Raw genomic sequence first — 20,270 nt, forward strand, 5'->3', positions numbered from 1 at the left:
TTTTATTATTTCAGATTTTATACAAAAAAATAACGCAGAATGCTGATTTTACGACTCTTAAATTAATCATTTGTAAAGAATTTTAGAAAATAATTGAGACAAATATGTTCTTATAAATAATGCAATAACAATTTCCTGTTTGGACATTAAATTAAAATGGAGGTACACTAATTTATAATAATAAATAACCTATAGTGTGAATAATTTATTAATTTTATATCATTACATTCACACGAGAAATATAGACTTGTGAAAATTATATAATTAAAGTGTATGTGTCTGTGTGTCTAAAAATTATAACCATTATTATACTGCATGTATTTTCGACCATTTGAAATGATTTATGTGCAGATTGTGACAGAAAGACTCGTTTCAGACTTCTCATCGATTTCCCTTAATTCTCTCTCTTTCTTTCTCCTTCTCTTTCTCGATGAAGAGTCGTGTGGAATTGCGGCGTCCCCTAACGTCGCGATGCTCGAAAGCTCGCTTCGGGAAAAGTTCGGCCGACGTTTAAAAGCGTCATGAAACTCGCTGGTCCAACCAGTTGCGCGCGTTCTCACCAGCTTCGTTCATTCGTTCGTTCGTTCGTTTTCGCGGGTCAAGGTAAAAGTTTGCAAAAGGAAACTCATAGGAACGTAAGTTTCTTGAGGAAGAGGATGTCCGTGGCTTTTCTCAGGATTCCCTGTGGAGATCGTCCTGTTCGCTTGATAAAGCCTTCTAAATATTTTTATTCGTGATCTAGAGATTTTTATTCGTGATCTAGAGATTTTAAAATTGATATCATTTATTAATGATAAAATTCTGCACATTTTTTAAAGCGATTAGATCGGTAGTATAATAATAGCTAAGTATAACAAATGAAAAATTACTATAATTTCCGCTGTTTATAATTAATGATATTGTGCGGTGTAATTAAATTATGTATGTATAAGAAGAATAAATTAAAAGTCCCTTTTAGAATTTCCTGTTTTATCTGTATATACGGTAGCGCATTCTTTTTGAGTTTTTAATATAGTAAATTGGATTGGAGAGATCTGGATTATTTTTGTCTCACATGGTCTTATTGTAGAAATTATTTTCAAAATATTTTCTTTGAGAATGTTAGTAGTTTTTTGATTATATTAGACCTTCTTTTTATTTCAATTTTTCCTATTAAACAGAAATTGTGTGCAAAATGAGAAATTCCACGAATATGAAGATTAAGAAAGGATGCTAGGATGCTTTTAACTCTAAAAACTCCATAACTAAAACTACATAATGGCACAGTGCATGGTCGCTCAGTGAAATCCAGTTTTCGCTAACTTCGGGATGTATACGTTGAACTCTTTTTCGTGGGCATTCGAGAACTTCTGCTAGTTCATAGTTTACCCTTGTGACGGGAATGCCGCCCAGCATCACAACGTTCGTCTTTCATGTCCCCTTCATGCTTCTAAAAATGCTTCATACTACCTGAAAACTTCGGCTCGTACCTTCATCTTCATACGGGCTTTTCAACTTTTGGTAAACCTGTCGCAAAACTTGATCGCGTGATACTGTTTGATATTTTACTTTTTCATTACCATAACAATAAATAGTATTTTAGTATAGAATAGAAATGTAAATTACAATCATTGAAAATATAAATTGTTAACATTCTTGACAACATTCTACATAAGACAACATATTATAACAACAAAAATTAACAGAAAGAAGTTGAATTGCTGTTCTTTTTGCAGCATTTGGTAGCATTTACAAAATTACATAACAAGCAATTGTGCGTTTTTGTCAAAGTTAAAGATAACTAGCTCCTTTATATGTATCGCAATTCGCATTACTGCATTTCGAATTAAGGCTGAGACGACAAAGGTGTAAAGAGAATGAACAGAGAAGCCATTTATAACACTTGCGAAAAATCGGATTTTCTACGAATATGCAGAGATTAAATTCAATTCTGAATACATCGTGGTCCTCGAAATGCCTTGTTGTATTTCTATTCATATTCCTAAAGGCGGTCTTCCTCCTTCTTCCGGAAGGAAAGACAGGCATTTAGTCTCTCTTTCTCTCTCTGTTTCTCTCTCTCTCTCTTGCTCTTTCTCTCTCTTTAACACGCCTTCTCTATTCTCTCGCCAAAATATTCAACAGATCTTGGTACAAGGCGACTAAAATTACTTGCCCGCGTTTATTTACGTGTTGCGGTCGTCGAAAATTATTAGCGACAACGTGAACGTTTCAAGAGATTCATTAAAATATTCTCGTTCGCTTAAAATACAATGATGCTATTTGCAGTTACTTAATTCTTATTAGTGATTATCATTTAAAACTTTTATGCGTTGTGTGTGTGTATATATATATATATATATATATATATATATATATATTTATATATATTTATATATTTTTTTTTAATGTATACAATTTTATATATATATATATATATATATATATATATATATATATATATAAAATTGTATACATTTAAAAAAAATATTTCGGAGAGAGGAAAATTTTTAGGCATAGATTGTAAAGAGTATTGAGATTTGATTATAATGAAAATGATTGTTATTGAGTATTGTTGTTTATATTGCTTGTATTTCTTACGTTTTTCTGCTTATATTAGAAAGCAAAGCATGGCTATTTCTAAATAAGTAGAAATACGTAGAAATTCAATAATCCTTAGCTAGACAAATGTACATATGTGATTGCTTACTCGTGTATCTTCACGTATGTAATAAGCAAAGCACTGTTATAAAGCTAATAAAGCTAATTATACATACTCGTATATTCGCGTAATAGAGAAAACCAGAATGAGATGCCACAGAAGAAAATTGTTATAATGCAAACGCTGTAAATCAACAAAGCTAAAAATTGCTTATCTATCTCATAATTAATTAATTTTTAAGTCAAATTATTCGAAAATATTAGAAATATATAGATTATCTATATATAGATTTATCTGTGATTTTACTTAGTTTTTATATTAAATTCATATATTTATATATTTATATTTATTTGATACTTTGATTTATATATTATATCAATAAGACTTATGAGAGAGAGAGAGAGATAATTGATTGTTTTTACATGAAAATGAAATAATTATTGTGTGAAATAATTATTTTTATTACGAAAAATCAATATATAGTATTCTATAACATGTCATTTGATATGGAGGTCGAAGGTCATCTTGTAGATCAGAGATTCTCAAAGTATCGCAGCCTCCTTTTAAGATGACGAGGTCAGCTATTTGTAGACGGGAAACATAAAAATTTTATTTCTTTCTATTAGACAAATGAAAAATTCATGTATAATTTTCGAAATCCAACTTGTATTCACGGAATATTACAGTCAAGACAACTGGATTCCAGTGTTATACATTTTCAAATAGAATTTCAAATGCTAAAGCAGACATTAATATCACAAAGTACAATTAAGCAGACGTCCTGAAATCAAAGGACAATAGAGTGCATTCGTAAAACATTTGATGATGCATAATCAATCCTAAAATAATAATAGGAACGAATACAATATTTTCTTTTTCTTGTGATTTAATACTTTTATTTAAAATAAATTTCACACATATAATAAAAAAAAAAGACTTGATATGATATAACTAGATATTGACTTGATATAATGAAATGAGTTTTTGTGTCAATCTAATGTAATAGTTTTAACAAATATCTATCATTTTTTTTCGTAATGTAAGCATTAACAATGAGAGATTATGGTAAATATTCTGAAGTCACAGAGAAAGAATTGCGGCAGGTACAGGAATCGTCCATTTGAGATAAAGTCAATCTTCATTGGTAATCTCTATTGTTGCGAAGAGAAAAGGGATACCTCTACTAAATTCCTAATAGATTTTCACCTGCCATAGTAAAAGCAGCCCAACTTCGCGTCGCGTAGAGTCGTACTGTAGCCAATCGATCAATTAACCCGTTCCGCGTAGTAATAAGTAAGACAAGTGAGACCGTTAGCCCGTGCAAGCCTCCCCTTCCGTTACCTATAAGCTTTATTTATTACGCGGATTGCAAGAGCCGCATAGTGGATTGCGAGCTTGTACTGCCATGCAACGTTCTTTTTAATTTTTCAGATGGATATTGAGAGGACATGATGAAGGTCAAAAATTCAAGAATATTTGTAATTTACCAAGTTGCAGATATCTCTTTTTATAAGTGTAAAATGGTAGTGAAAAATATTCTACATTTAGAAAAAATTGTGCTAGAAAAATTTGTGGCTTTAACTTTAATAACAAATTACTTAGTGAATTTGATACTTATATCGCGAAGTTTTTGCTTAATAAAGATTGTCAGGATAAGAATAAATCAAAATTGTGGTATATTCTTTTTGATATGCTTTCTGCTGTGTAAAGTAACTTGATATATAAAATAACGATGTCACACTAAGTGACAATGTGGCACAGAACTTGGTAACCTTTCAAAGTTTTCTTTGACGTTATCGTGACTTCTCAATTGGGAATAAAGGCAAACCCTAGAGTAGTACTAAAATCTGAGATTGCTAGATTCTGGCTTTCTTGTAACTGGAAAATTTATATATGTCAACTGAATGTGACCCAGATACTGCTTTTTCAGTTTCTATTAGATCGTGTCTTTTTCCATTTATTTTTACACATTCTGCCTTTTAGAATTTTCTATTTTTATAATTTTCACAGAAAACTGTATAAGATTTCAATATTTTTCTACAGTTGATTTAGAGCTTAAAATCTGAAAAAAATGAAAATCAAATACTTTTATAGTATCTTCATTTTTTATTCTTCATTGTTTTAATTAAATATATATATGTATTCTCGGTAAATAAATTAAATACTGCAAGAGAGATTCGAGCTTTCCAAATACGATCTTGCTAGCAATTTAAAATATATATTAAGCCAGAATTAAACGCAAATTACATTTATACAGAATGTACCACTTTTACTACATTATATTACAATAATCGATACTTTGTTCCATTTAGAATCAATGTATATTTTTACTTATTGTTTGCGGAAATCTCAATTATCTCGATTTTTAAATTTTCTTTATTATTTATAAATTTAACAAAATTTATAACTTTAAATAATTTTCGTCAAAAGAATAAAATCACTTTAAAATTAATCGAAAAAAATAATTTTGCATATTGAAATGCCGATCATATCAAATATCATTTATCTGAAAAAAGTAGCTATAGTAAAAGTAGTATTAGGAATTAAATATCAATCATAAGAATAATTAAAAATAGTTAATATTAGACTTGAATGTATGTGTGTGTGTGTGTGTGTGTGTGTGTGTGTGTGTGTGTGTGTGTGTGTGTGTGTGTGTGTGTGTGTGTATGTATGTATGTATGTATGTATGTATGTATGTGTATGTATTCATGCATATTTCCTCTTATTTCCATTTTCCTATTTCAAAACATTTCCCCTGCATTCGAGTTATCATGCCAAAAAGAACGCAGGATTACTGATGGTGATGATTGAATCAAGTGGTTGCGAGTCTTATATTTGTGGGACGCGTCTCTATGTAAAGTTGGAATGCGATGCGTATGCCACGCGACTGACTCACCGAATTGCTCGCTAATTTTAGCAGCGGTATAACGCAACGCGCGTCATCGACGCTGGTAGAGACGATTGTTCGGAAAATGCGCTTACATTTCGACAAATAGTTCATCTCTTATTTTAATTTTTAATTTATCTTAGAAAGTTTTTTGAGAAAGAACATTTGAATGTAGTAAATTAAAAAGTAATTCTACAGAGAGCTTTCTTTTAAAAGAAAATAATTTAAGTTTTAAAAAATAAAACAGTCATTTCCGAAGAATATTTCCCTTTTAAAAAGAATATATAAAAAACGTCCCAAATATTATTGATTTAGATTTTTTAAATTAAAAAAATTTTGAGAGAGAGATAAATTTAATACATTGTAAAAGAGAGATAAAATATAAATTTAAATATTGTAAAATATATGATATGCTTTTTGAAATAATCTATTGATACATTCGATAGCTGAGGATTCGAAGATTGTGTCATCAAATTCCTATTTATTACAATAATAAGCATAAGTTACAAATATAAGCATAATTAAATAATTTGTTTCACTCAAAGATATATATAATAAAATATTACAATTTATTAAAATCTCAATGTGGCCGAAAACAAAGAAATAAATTTTTTAAATAACAAATCTAAAAATATATTTAATAACGTATGTTTATAAAAATAATCTGTTGTTTAATTGAAAAAATAGAAGGGAAAAAATGATAAAAATATCAATATGTAAATAACACTAAAACATGTATACTTGTTTCTGTAGTCAATAATAAAAAATCCCATTTGAAGCGTTTCTTTTCCATGTGTAATAAACTCTTGAAAACGGTAGCGATGCCGCTCGATTGCATATTACTAATTAACATCTGTTTATGCTCTATGCATGCCAAATTATTTATAAATATTCATGGTGCATGGACGCGAAGCTCGTTCCGTTGAAAGTTTAATAAAAGTTAATAGATCGGATGCATAATTAATGTGCGATCTTGAAAGGATCGTTTGACATAAACAAATTGCGAGAATTGGAAAGCAGAATGTCGCATTTTTAATATCACGTTTTACATAATATTTTATAAAATTGCAGCACCGATTCATCGTATGAATCATTACATCGCGTTGAATATTCAGCGTACCAACGATGGATATAAAAAATAAAAAATATAGAGTAATGTTTTTTTTTACATTTTAGTGTTAACTTTATGTTTTTTGTATTTAATATTTTTAGAGATTTTTGTTGAGTTATTAGATGTATTGTAAGTTTTGTTATTATGCTTATAAAGAAAATATAGTTTAAACCCAATATAAGGCTTGTGAAAAGTTTAAAAAATACTAGTTTAGTAAGTATAGTGTAGCAAAAGAGGAGGCGAAAGGAAATAGAATTGGAAGGTGAAGCGGATAAGAAGTAAAAGGACAGAGACAATATAGCGATGGAATGTAAGAGTAACTGCTTTCTAGCAACCATGACACTTAGTAAAGTAAGATGAAGCGAGTCAGCCAACGAATTTCTAATTTAAAATCCAATTCATCCTCTAATCCCATTCACCTGCCGTTACTGTAAATTTAGTATGGTGTTCACATTCATTCACAAACATTCATATATACTTGTTAACTCGATTACGTGAATCCTTTTACATTAGCAAAATGGTAAGGAATGTATTAGTTATAATTAGTTTACGTATCTTGAGTTGTTTTTACACAAAAAAGTGTACAAACAACTCTATCTTATTGTGATAAATGTAAACAGAATTGTAGCACGTAGAATATATATTTAATAATGAAGATGTAAAATAATGAAGATGCAACTTGAATTATTTGTACAAAAAAAGTGTATAAATAATTCTCTTTTACTGTGGTACAGAATTATGGCAAATAGAATACATATTTAATAATAAAGATGTAAAAAGAATAATATTTATGAAATATTTTCAATTATCCGGATCATAAAATTCCATCTATTTATAAAAGTTTAATTATATTATAGTTCATTGATTATTATATTCATTGATAACATTTTTCCATTCTTACTCATTTAACTTTTTTAATGGAACCTTTTTAATTTAATATAATACCATTAGTTTTAACAATTCAATTGAATAGTCGAAGTATAAATCAGTAATAATAAATCATATTGTAAATTTAAAATTATATAGTTTTGTAAAATATTTGTTTTTTGTTTCTAAGAATGAAAGACAATAAAGTTGCGTCACTATATATTACTTTTAACTTAATAAATTATATTTATATATATAAGAGACTATGCGTGAAAATATACATAAAATGATGTAAAAGATGTTTTCACTGAATTGTGTCATGTAATAAAAGAGACAAACATAGACATGGAAGAAAGACAGCGCTCTGAGAGCAAATATAATAAAATCTATTTGCATGTTAGAAAGAAAGTGTGAGTAATAGGAAAAGTATGCGGAAATATGAGAATAAGTATTCTAATTCTTCATATCTTTTTAACATATTATATGTATATATATATCATTTTATTATTTTATATTATCTTATATTGTTTCATATTTCTAGACTCTGTATTATTATTATATATTTTTTGCCCATAATTATTGTTCGTAATCGCTGTCGCGAAGATTTGTCATTGCAATGGCGATGGAAAGTTATTAATTGGATCGCGCCCGGACATTTTTCTGATTTATGCATTAGCCATGCGTGACTAACGAGGCGTCTTAATGTACCTTGAATAGAGTAAGACGGTTTGGATCAACGCCAACGGTTACCCGCCCGGCTCGACTCGCATTACTTCGAGTGTCTTCTCATCTTCCGGGTCTTCGTTATTCCGCCCATCTCAATCCTATCCGCGAGTTAAATAAACAGAATGAGATACATTTAACTGTTAAGTGAATCGCTTTACATAGGAAGGATTATTGTATTCCTTAATACTTTTTTTATTCTTGCCTTTCAGCGAGAATGATAACATTTAATATAAAGTAATTGCATATAAATTATTAACAATTTATTAAGAGAGCTAAATGTTATATTAATTAAATTTATATCATGTCATTGTAAAAGCCAATTATAAATATTTTTGACATAATCTTTGAATTGGTTAAATAATGAACATGCAATAAACATAACAAATAAAAATAAAAAAAACATAAACAATTGCTGATATTATTATATAATAATTGATAGAGAAAGAGATATAAATAGAAAGAGAGGGAGAGAAAGTAAGAAAGAATAAATGTGACAATAAAATATTTTTTATCGATGAATTTTATTAACGGTAATAATATTAATAATACATATGGTTTATTTAATAGACATCAAATGGCTCTTATGGATATCTAAATTAATATATCTGGAATTATTATAAAATATAAATATTGGCTATTATTCATTAGCTATACATCGAACAATATTTCAATATTTTAACATCAATTTCAAATCTCATTTATCATAAAGTTACAATTATTTTGACTAAATTTATGTATAAATATAAACTAGTGTAAATAAAATAATTATATATTCATTATAATGGCATTCTAAAAGATTAGTAACAATTTTTCATCATTTCTCTTACACATCTATCTTTAATTATAAATATTTGATTTCAATTCAGCTCGAATACAATCGATTATCCTTCTATATCAATCTTAATTATTCTCGAAATCTCGCAGACCTCACACTTTTGACTTCAGAGGAAATCGTGTAGATTTACCTCGATTTTCTCTGATAGAAATTTACGTGTTCACGCTTCTTCCCTTTCTCCATCTTTCTCCCCTTCCCCTTCTTCCTCTTTCTTCTTTCATCTCTTTCGTACTGACAATTACGTCGCAGCTACGCTACCCGTTTTCTCTCTCATACATTAAAGATGTCGCCGGTTTCCTGACAATACCTGCCAAGATTGCGTCATATGTTTCCGCGGCAAGAGAACGGCGTCGGAAGGCAATTTGAATTTTGCATTAAACATCAATGCGTATATTCCATGTGTTTGGATCGTGCAATTTCATCTTTATTGGATACCGCCTGCTATTTTCGGTTTTGCAGTATCGAATGTCGTCAAAAGCTATTCTAAAAAGAGAATTAGGCCAAGTATGTCGATATGATTTTAAAACTGAATTCATAAATATGGGAAAATTACATTAATTATTAAAATATATATTGTAAAGTTTATTCGAGAAATCACTGTTTCTTTCTTAAACATTATAAATTTTATTTGATTGAAAAGATCCTTTTACATGTAAAAATATTTCTTTTTATTTAAAAAATATCTCTTTTAATTTATTTATTAAAAAAATTATTTATTAAAAAATTTAAAAAATTATATATGTTAAAAAAATATATATGATGCTAAGAAAATTTATAAATTATATAATTACGATGTAATCACGATTAATAATCTATCTTAACGATAATTATAATTTTTTGCTTTATTTTCTTGGTATCCAATATGGAATCGCTGAATGAAAGTATTGCTGATTAATTTATACCAAGTGTTAAATATCGTATGAATAACAATTCGCATAATTCTAATTTCTCAATCGCGATTTATCGTCCGGCAAGGTATAAGAATGTGTCACTATTAGACTATTTGGCATACTGCCTAACACAATTTAATCCTCTATTAACGATCTTATTTCTTCCATTTCTTCTTTTAAACATGTGACTCTTAATATATTATCCGTAATAATTATAACATATAAATCATTTCAGAAATACCTAATTCGAAAAAGAATTTTTGAAAAGAAATAAGAAAAAATAAAAATAATGATATAAGTTGAAATAATACACTTAAATATTGATATAAGATTCAGTGCACTAATCAAATGTTTAGTTAAATATTAGCTGCAAAGGAAATATAGAGAATTTCATTGTATGTTAAGAGTACATTTATCGTTTAAATGTTGTTATTCTGTGACAGCATTTGAAAATTACAAAATTTATTATTCTAATATTTTACATTATATTTGTAAAGATTTATTAAATTGAAAATTCTTGTTTTAATTGAAAATAGCAATTGTCACTAATATAAATTTAGCAGACACACGTAGAGCATAGTAATTCAGATTTTGCCTAATTCGGAACATTAAATTAAGATTTAATAAAGCTTATTATATGCGGATTATATTAAATTCTGCAATATATATTTCAGAATATAAAAGATAAATTTCAAAATATTTCAACATTTCTATCTTTAAGGAAAAGTCCACTCCAAATTGACCGGATTTAACATATAATTAAAATTATAGTCACGAGTTGTGAGACACCTTATCTATTGATTTATTTCATTTCTCGTTATATGTACATGTATGACGAATGTACGAATAACATGTTTATTTAGTAATTGCAGATAAAGTGCCTGCAACTTGGTTGAAATAATTGGGTTCCAATAGAGTCGTGAATCTGTATTCCATCGGTATGTACACGATTTTTTGACGTTTATTTTGAAATTGCTAATTAACAGCTGCAACAAAGTCTCGTTGCGACAACATTGCGATGAAGTTGCGACAAAGCGACCGTTGGAATTATGGGATCCGCGAGCGATTCCGCGCGAACGACTTGCTCGCGATTTCGTGAGTTAATGCAAACTGCAATATCGCCAGACAGACAATGTAGCGTTCGACAATATGCAATAACAAGTTCGCACCGCTAACGACCTCACGAGTTCCTCGAAAAGGGCCGACATGATGATGGCGTTGCCCTTTTGTTCCATGTGGAATGTGGAAATGGTCGGGCGACGCGCATCTATTTTATTTTATTAAACAATTAATTGTTTAACAGTTTCGCGTTTGAAAGCGATATGAAACTCCGAAGTCAAAATTAATCTGCTATTTTGCCCTTTCGCACGAGTTTCTCAGAATGGTCGATTCGGTCTTATTATAACGATCCATTGTTTGACGAATTATTTTTTAAGCAAACAAGCAAGGTTTCGAACATCATACCATTCGCAGATAAAGCGTAAAAAATATTTACATAAACATAAATTGATGATTTAATGATTTTGCGCTGCAATAACTTAATTTATTTTTAAAAAGATAAATTTTAACTAAAGTAAATTTTTTTATGATGATTCATTATTCATGTATTTAAAAATATTTATATAATTGGATCATACTATATATAATTATTGCACTGAATCCTCCGATTTCATCGATATGAATAAAACAATTTAATACGTTTTATCAAGTTTAATAAAATTGATTAAGAATTTAATATGATTAATTGTGTGTATTTCTATTATGTATAATATATAGAAAAAATAGATAGATTCATATATTTTGTACATAAATCTTGGTAATTTATTTTAAAATAGATTGATAGAATAAAAATAAAAATTTCTGAACTCTTGTATATAACCACAGATTTTATATACAATTTAAATTTTGATGGTTAATATTTTTATTATTTGTTCAGTTTATTAAAATATTGGGAATATATCTTTTATGTATGACGTTATTCTAATTTTAAACTATAGGAAAAGAGAGAATAATATATTCCTGTGTGATGCATATATATACAAGAGAGAATATATTTTTATATTATAGTTAATCTGTAGCGAATATATTCATATTTGCATATTGGTGTAATTGTATTTTTGCTCATTTAATACACGGAATAACATATTAAATTTATTATATCTATTTTGTAAATCATTTGGAAAACCAAAAAAATTGCAGTTTTGTTTTATTCTTCATTTATTATTTTTTGAAGTAATTCTTGTGTTAATATTATGTGAATAAAAAAAATTTTTAATATTACAGTTAACCATTTTACTTAATATTTAATTGGCGGTCAAGTTATACACACGCACACGCACGCACGTGCACACACACACACACACACACACATATGTAATTTATATATATATATATATAAAAGGTACTTTGACAGGCAATAAAACTTCGAAAATTATAAACAAAGTTATAGATATCGATTGTTTATGATAAATTTGAATTCTTTACACGAATTTTGTATTTATTTATTTAGTTCTTTATCGTCTTTTCTTATTCAGTTATCTTATGAGAAATTTTCAATAAAGCAATTATTTTAAAAAACACGAAACAAAAATAAAATATTTTCTAATATTGATAATTATTATTTTCGATAAAAGTTTTTTACATAGATATGGATACTGACGGATAGTTTAATTGAATAATTATTTTATATATATATAAATAGCATATATATGATATACATGATGAATTTTGAATTTTGGGATATATATATGTGTATTTGAATAAATTATTTATGTCAATCTATTATTTAATTGATTGTGACCGAACAACTAATTATTTGGCCGACTGATTAACTGATTACTTGATTGATTGTGATTGATTTACTGATTGATTGATTACTGTAACTGTATGTTATCTCCCTATATCTATTTAAATTATAACGCGATAGAAAACGCATTTACTTTATTGTTAGAAGTAATATTCAGAAAAGAAAAAATCTTATATGTATATTCGAACATACGACATGCACATGCACATAAATGTATGGATTATTTACTTATACGCATACATAATGTTTACTTGTCTTCCTATCCATGAATCATAAATGATAATTGATGCATATTTATTGAATGTAAAATTTAATTATTGATTTGGCACGTGTTGTATTGGTTGCGTGTATGTGCATATGTGTGTGCGTAGCAAGTTATATGTATAATTAATACATATAAAACAAATGCTTGAAGTATCCTTTCATTATATGTGCTACTGAACATTGATTGCAAGAATGTTCGGCGATTCTGGAACACGCCACATATAAGAAAAGAGACTGTGTGTGTGTATGCAGGTAGGGTTTAATTTTAGGCTATTCTATTTGAACGTATCCTAAAGCCACATTGTTATACGGCTTTATTGATCAAGAAGGTCATTCGGTAAAATATCTTCACTATCTTGTAGGCAATTTTGTCGATCCTTTAATCGATCTTGTAGGCAATGCTATTTGATAATAACGTATAATTACACATATGTTAATCGATTTATATTGATATAAAATATTGATTATTTTTGGATACAATTAAATTCGATAAATCTAAAATTAAATATTAGAAATTTAAATTGTACGTTTTAGTCAAATCGCTTGTCATTAAAAATCTTAGTTTATATCACACTATGAATTTTTAATGTAAAAGTTTTTACTGTAATAGTTGTATATATTATTTGCAACATATTGCAACTATACATCATTTTTATAGAATTTTTTTGCACATATAGTTACATCTTTTTTTTGTTTTATGCGTACTTTCTTTGCTCTCGAATATTTAATGATGATAATTCTCAGGCCATTTGATAAAATTGATGGGTTTTGTTGAAAGGTTTTGCTGGATGTTAGAAATATGGCTTTAATTTATGGATCATTGAATTTACACACCTATCTATGATGCAAACATTTGCTAAGAGGGATTAGGAATTAGAAATGTGTAAAAGGTTTTGTGATTTATGAACTGAAAAGGTTTTAGATTTATGAATATAAACTATTTTGGATGACATGATGTTTTAATTAACTGTTTAATAACAAATTCTGAATGTCTTTATTAATATTATTAATAATATTATTATTAATATTATTAATAATATTTAATTATTAATACTATTAAAATATTATTAAAAATATTATTAATATAAAATTGATAAATAATTTCGTGTTTGTATAACAATATAAAAATGATTGAATATATAATATAGTGAAGATGTGCAATTAAATAACGATTAACGTTTAATAAATTGTTACGAGTTATTTTTCGAACAAAATGTCAATATTATTATTTTTTTAGTACATTATTATCTTTTTTGGTATCTTATTCGATACAATAATATATAATTTATTGATTGGCATTAGTAGAAACATCGTTATCATATGTGAGAGAAACCAGTGGTGCGTCACATGTTCCATGTGACAGTTTCGACAGCTCGTTGAATCTTAATATCCATATCCTCAGGTTATTCTGTAATAATTATATATATTGTAATTATATATACAATTGTGTATAATTAATTTACTATTTATATTTAATGTACTATATAAGTCAAATAATTGTAAAACTGACAAATAAAAGAATTAACGATATATATTGATTGTCATTTAATATAAAAAGTTTCCAAGTAATTTTTTCAAATTAATTTGTGATTAAATTACGTCATGCTAGCGATGTTTCTATTATTAACTAATAAATGTGTACAAGTTAAGATGCAACTCGCATTAAGATGCACCTGGCCAACTAGCAACTCAACAAGCAAAATTTTTACAAATCAAATTAGAACAAGGTCTTTGTCTGCGTGAGTCATTCTATTTCGAATGTACGAAACAACTGTAACACGGAATTGGATGCAATCCAATTTGGATTAAAATGATTCCAACCTGTCCGCATATAGAATAATTATTTATGTGAACGCAATGTGTGTGTTTAGCGATGAGTAATAACTCACATAAATAACAAGCGAAAGACAAAAATAACGTAGGTACAATACAAAATTTCGCAGAATAAATTGATTATATGTATATATTAACGACGCGATTTTTAACATATTTTTTATCGGGCTTAAATTATTACGCGAAAATAATAATATTATTACAGATGCTATTTTATATCACATCCAGATCCCTAATGATTTGTAACGATAATATACGTATATCACATAATTCACATTCTTAACAATTGAAAAATAAATTCTCTATAATAACTTTAATGTCACACTGCTACATATCTTGAATTTATCATGACTAGAGAAATTAATGTAACTAGAGATTTTTTAAATATTTTATGGCTTTATTATTTTTACATTTTGTATGTTATATTATTGCTGACGATATAATGTCTGTAAATGAACACGAAGACATTGAACGACAAGCACTTTCTGTGAATATATATTTATAATAAAATTCGAGGAGACACGCGTTTGTGTGCGTCTCATTAAGGAAGCGAAAAGCGTCAATATGGCGTTTAATTAGCAGTTCATCTTTATATTTAAGTTTCTCGCAAAAGAGAGAGTAATTTGATGATCCTCCAAGTTAATAAGAATTAAGAAAAGAAACTTGCTTCTTTTAAAGAATATAAGAATATTTAAATAAAATAAATATATGATAAATTAGTATTACATTTATTTTTTAAATATTGCTACAAATAATTGCATTTTTAAATGATATTTTTATGCAATGTTCATATAAATACGAATAAAGTTTGCGAATTGGAATATTTCATTTTGTGCGTTTAATTCTTGTTGACCAGAGCTTCAATATATCATGTGTTTTGGATGAAAAATTTTTCTAAAAATAAACGATTGCTCAATATTTTTTTAACATATAAAATATAAATAACATAATAATAATAAATATTAATACATTCTCTGATAATAGATCGAGTCAGAAAGTTACATTAAATTATATTAAAGCTAAATTAAACTCGTCATGAAAATATTGAATTATCAATAATTAGTAAAATAGATGCTTGACTCGCGAATCTCTACCTTAATTAATTAATTCATGTCTTTTCGTAATTAACAAAATTACGAGAAAGCTCGAGAAATATGCTGGAATCTTTTATGTATGATGGCAAACATTTAATCATTAATCGGCATTCCATCTTTGTTGTAATTAATTAACAAAGTCGCTCTAATCATTGGCGTCTGTTGATTGGCTAGCGTGCGAATATGTATTTGTTTAAATAAACAGGACAGATTCTCCAGCACACTGATTTCACACGCGGATTATTGTGAAATTATTGTACGAATGAAAACAGCTGATTAATGAGGTACTAATCGCATAACCCATGGGATGTTGTTATTTTAATACATATTTAATAATGCAAGAGAATATTATTCTAGATTATTTCTCGTTATAAAACAACAATAAATGTTCACTATTTTCAGAAAAAGTTTATATACTTTCGTAAATAAATATAAAACTACTATTTGTTATTTCATTTATTACAAAATCATTTTACATATTTATATAATTCCTGTGATAAAATAATTAAATTTAATGAAATTAAATGAATTTGTATTTATATTGCAATTCAGATTTAATTTATAGAGCAATGACATTTATTTATAAAATAAATTGTGTTTATATGAAATGAAAACGGTGATATTTGAATATTAAATTCTATGTCAATGTAAATAAATTCCGATGTGTATGATAAATTAATTGCAAAATTTTACGTTAATTTATGTCTAATTTAATTTATATCCAATTATTTTCTATGTAATTTTTAATGTATATTTAGAGTGTATATTACTTTTATATATATATATATAGTTGGAATTTGTTGACAAAATTTAAGCTATGACGTAATAATAGTTTGATTGAAATTTGATTTATGTTACGAATAAAATTCATCTATTTAGTAAGATCACGGATACACGAATGGTTGCCATAGACGGAATCGTTGGGGGTTGCGACGGCCGCAATCGAAACTGTAACTACGCGGAACTCCGTCACGGCAGCGGCGAATTTCGACGTGTGGCGTCCCGACGCGATTCGTCCCGTCACGCGTGGCATACGCGACAACTAACTTTAATCTATATATCAGAGCGTGATTTCGGTTCGCTCGCACCGCATCCATTTGGGTGAGAGAGGGAGGGAGGGAGAGCGTTAACTTTACGAATAGGTTCGAACTTTGTTATTTTTTATTTTCAATCGCTTATTTAATTATATCAGATTGAATTCATGAATGCAGACAAACTAAAGTATTTTTTATAAATATAAAATGAGAATGTATCATATAATTTAAAGTTAGAATCATTTTTGTACATAAGAATAAATCACTATAGAGTAATGAATTTTTTTAGACATAATTCCGAAGTATTATATTGTGAAGGAAGATATTACAATAATTCACGTGTCATTTCATTGCAAAGTATTTCAATGATTATTACTTTCTATCTATCAAATTTTAATTTTTTTCAATTTTTAGAAGATTCATGTAAAACCACTTAGAAATGCTACTCATATACATGGTAGTGTATAATTAAAAATATGTAAATATATATATATTTTTTAATTATGTAAAAATTACTTCTTTCAGATAGAAATTCCATTATGAATATTTAATGGATTTTGTGAGACGTTATTAAAAAAAAAAAACTGTTTTATTATTAATAATTATTTTCTTTGTCTCGGAATTGCAAGAAGAAAGTAAACTCTTATTGCTGGGATAAATAATAATACAATGTACAGTAATTGATTAAAGCGATCAACAAGTGGGGTATTTTCCCCTCGCTTGTTGGAAAAGCTATACAGTCATATTACGTGTAATAATATAATAATCGAACAAATCTTTTTATACGCATAGTAATTGATGAAGAAAGTATACGAAGTATACGAAAAACTTTTCCGAAGATTTATTTTTACAAGTTATAAAGATTAAATATTATACAAAATATATAAAATTGATAATATATATTATTAAAATTGATTAATATTTTTATTTTAAATTAAAACTTAATCTGTGAGTCTGAATATACTAAGAAAACAGATATTGGAAATTTAAAATTAAATTTCTATCGTCTAGAAAAGGACAATTCGTGAATGAATATTACGTTAAATATGCATTGCATCTTGCAAGTTGATCGAAATTAGTTTTTTTTTCCTCTTTATCATATCAAAAATATATGTGTTATGCATGTGTGCAATATAATAAAAGATAAATATTTAGATTAATTGTGAAGTAAATTTTCGATTTAGTGTATTTATGATACTGTATATTATAGAATAATGTCAACACTATTAATAGTATATGTGTAAAAAATATTCCAAAGCTATTGGTTTTCTCATTGATGGTAAACTCTGTACCAAGTAAGAAGAATGGCTATTGTTTCAAAGTTGTGCTATTAATATCTTTCCGGTTGAAGGTAATAGAAAGTTAAAAGATTTTGTTCAATTAAACTGCAAGATTATATAAGAAAAAAATCCTTGTCTCTTTCAGGTAAATTTTTCCTTGATAGGAATTTAATTTTGAAGTAATAAGTACCGAAATACTTAATATTTAAAATTATAAAGGTACACACACACACACACACACACACACACACACACACACACACACACACACACATATATATATATATATATATATATATATATACAGGGTGATTCTGAACAAACGTTTGTCTTTAAAATATCAAATTCTTGAATGAATTCTAAGACGATTTTTCCTCTTGCAAAATTTTGCCCGGAGCTTAGTTTTTAAACTATAAAGGAAAATAGTTAACTACTTACGGAACGAGTACAAGAGGTAGGCAGGGACGGCGCGATATAGGCGATTACGTGAAGCACTCGCCGCGATCAGCTGATTGCTATTCGCGATGACTGTAACAATCAGTGTGTGTGTGTGTGTGTGTGCGTACACATTCTCACACACACACTGATTGTTACAGTCATCGCGTATAGCAATCAGCTGATCGCGGCGAGCGCCCCACGTAATCGCCTATATCGCGCCGTCCCTGCCTACCTCTTGTACTCGTTCCGTAAGTAGTTAACTATTTTCCTTTATAGTTTAAAAACTAAGCTCCGGGCAAAATTTTGCAAGAGGAAAAATCATCTTAGAATTCATTCAAGAATTTGATATTTTAAAGACAAACGTTTGTTCAAAATCACCCTGTATATACATATATACATTGTTTAATGCTGTACACGGAGTAATGAGCTTTTATAAAACTATTAACAAAATTGGTTACAAAATTGATAATGAAATGTGGTAGTTTCATATTCTGTAAACTTAAAGGAATATTTACTTATAAATTGAATTGAAATAGCTTGAAGCGACTGAGCAGATATCTTATTAATTAAATTAATTGCATGCGTTGTGATATAATAAAGCGAAGCGATTACTATATGATAGTAAATATAACAGAAATGTAATAAAATTTCAAAAATTACGTTTTCAAGAAAGACTAAAAATATTAAATAGAATAATAAATAGAATTAGAGTTTTTATATAAAAAAAGAACTATTTGAGATATATATATATATATATATACAGTTAGTCCATTTAGTCGCGGAAATCTACGAGTGACATCGTACCGGGCGACTGTGTTATCTGAGAATTTCTTGACACCATCCGCGTGAAAAGTGGTGCAAAATTCCAGCATTCCACGTTATTGAAAAATCTGATCGTTTCCGTAGTCGCACAAACCTCGTTGCCTCCTCGATGTCCATTCCACCAACTGATTCCGATTTAATTGAGCTAGCCATAGCCAATTTGGCAAGATGCTTCGCGCCGCATTATAGCTCGCGTTAATCGGATGAAGTCTGCGGTCTCTCTACGAAGGATATCAGGACGGTACGAAATGTCTTGAGATCTCCCACGAGATCTCGGCCGGCTCCGCTCCCTCTCGTCCTTCTCACCCCCCTCTCGCCCCCTCTCCCCCCTTTCGCTCCCTCTCACCCCCTTTCGTCTCCTCTCACCCTTATCCTGCCGTCCTCCGCCACGCAAGTATTTGACTTTCAAATGGCAGCCGCTGTACTCCGTTATAACCAGGCCGCTCCATTTCGAGAAGCAATTCCGGTGGCTGACGAATGGCCGACTCTCGAATGGACCAACGATAACTCGATTCGGACGCGAGCCGTGCGAATTGTGCCGCGGTGGCGGCAGTGGTTCCGCAAAAATGCCTTCGAAGAAGATCATTTTGGATTTTGATGAGGGCTGTCGCTGACAAAAAACAGTATTAGTTGCATTGCAATAACAAAATGAATTTGGAATAATTGTCTATATTTATTTTTACAGTACAAATCGTAATCAATCAGGCTATCATAAGTGTTTTACTAAAAGGATATTTTTCGCTTT

At 28.4% G+C, this 20,270-nt stretch overlaps 1 protein-coding gene across 4 annotated transcripts in view; it reads left to right on the forward strand.

Moving 5' to 3' along the window:
* Positions 1-20,270, forward strand: part of LOC145977348 (uncharacterized) — a 169,303-nt gene that overhangs the window by 59,166 nt on the left and 89,867 nt on the right. Inside the window, exon 1 of one of the 4 annotated variants that reach the window (XM_083109260.1) lies at positions 10,833-10,892. The exons of the other annotated variants lie outside the window; for them this stretch is intronic. The gene's annotated coding sequence lies outside the window, so the exon portion shown is untranslated. Of the gene's footprint in view, positions 1-10,832; positions 10,893-20,270 lie in introns of those variants that run through there. 4 annotated transcript variants of the gene reach the window in all.

The sequence above is a fragment of the Camponotus vicinus genome, unplaced genomic scaffold (assembly GCF_025532165.1).
Source record: "Camponotus vicinus isolate PSW18456_S1 unplaced genomic scaffold, iyCamVici1.0 SCAF_9, whole genome shotgun sequence".
In the NCBI taxonomy this organism is placed as follows: Eukaryota; Metazoa; Arthropoda; class Insecta; order Hymenoptera; family Formicidae; genus Camponotus; species Camponotus vicinus.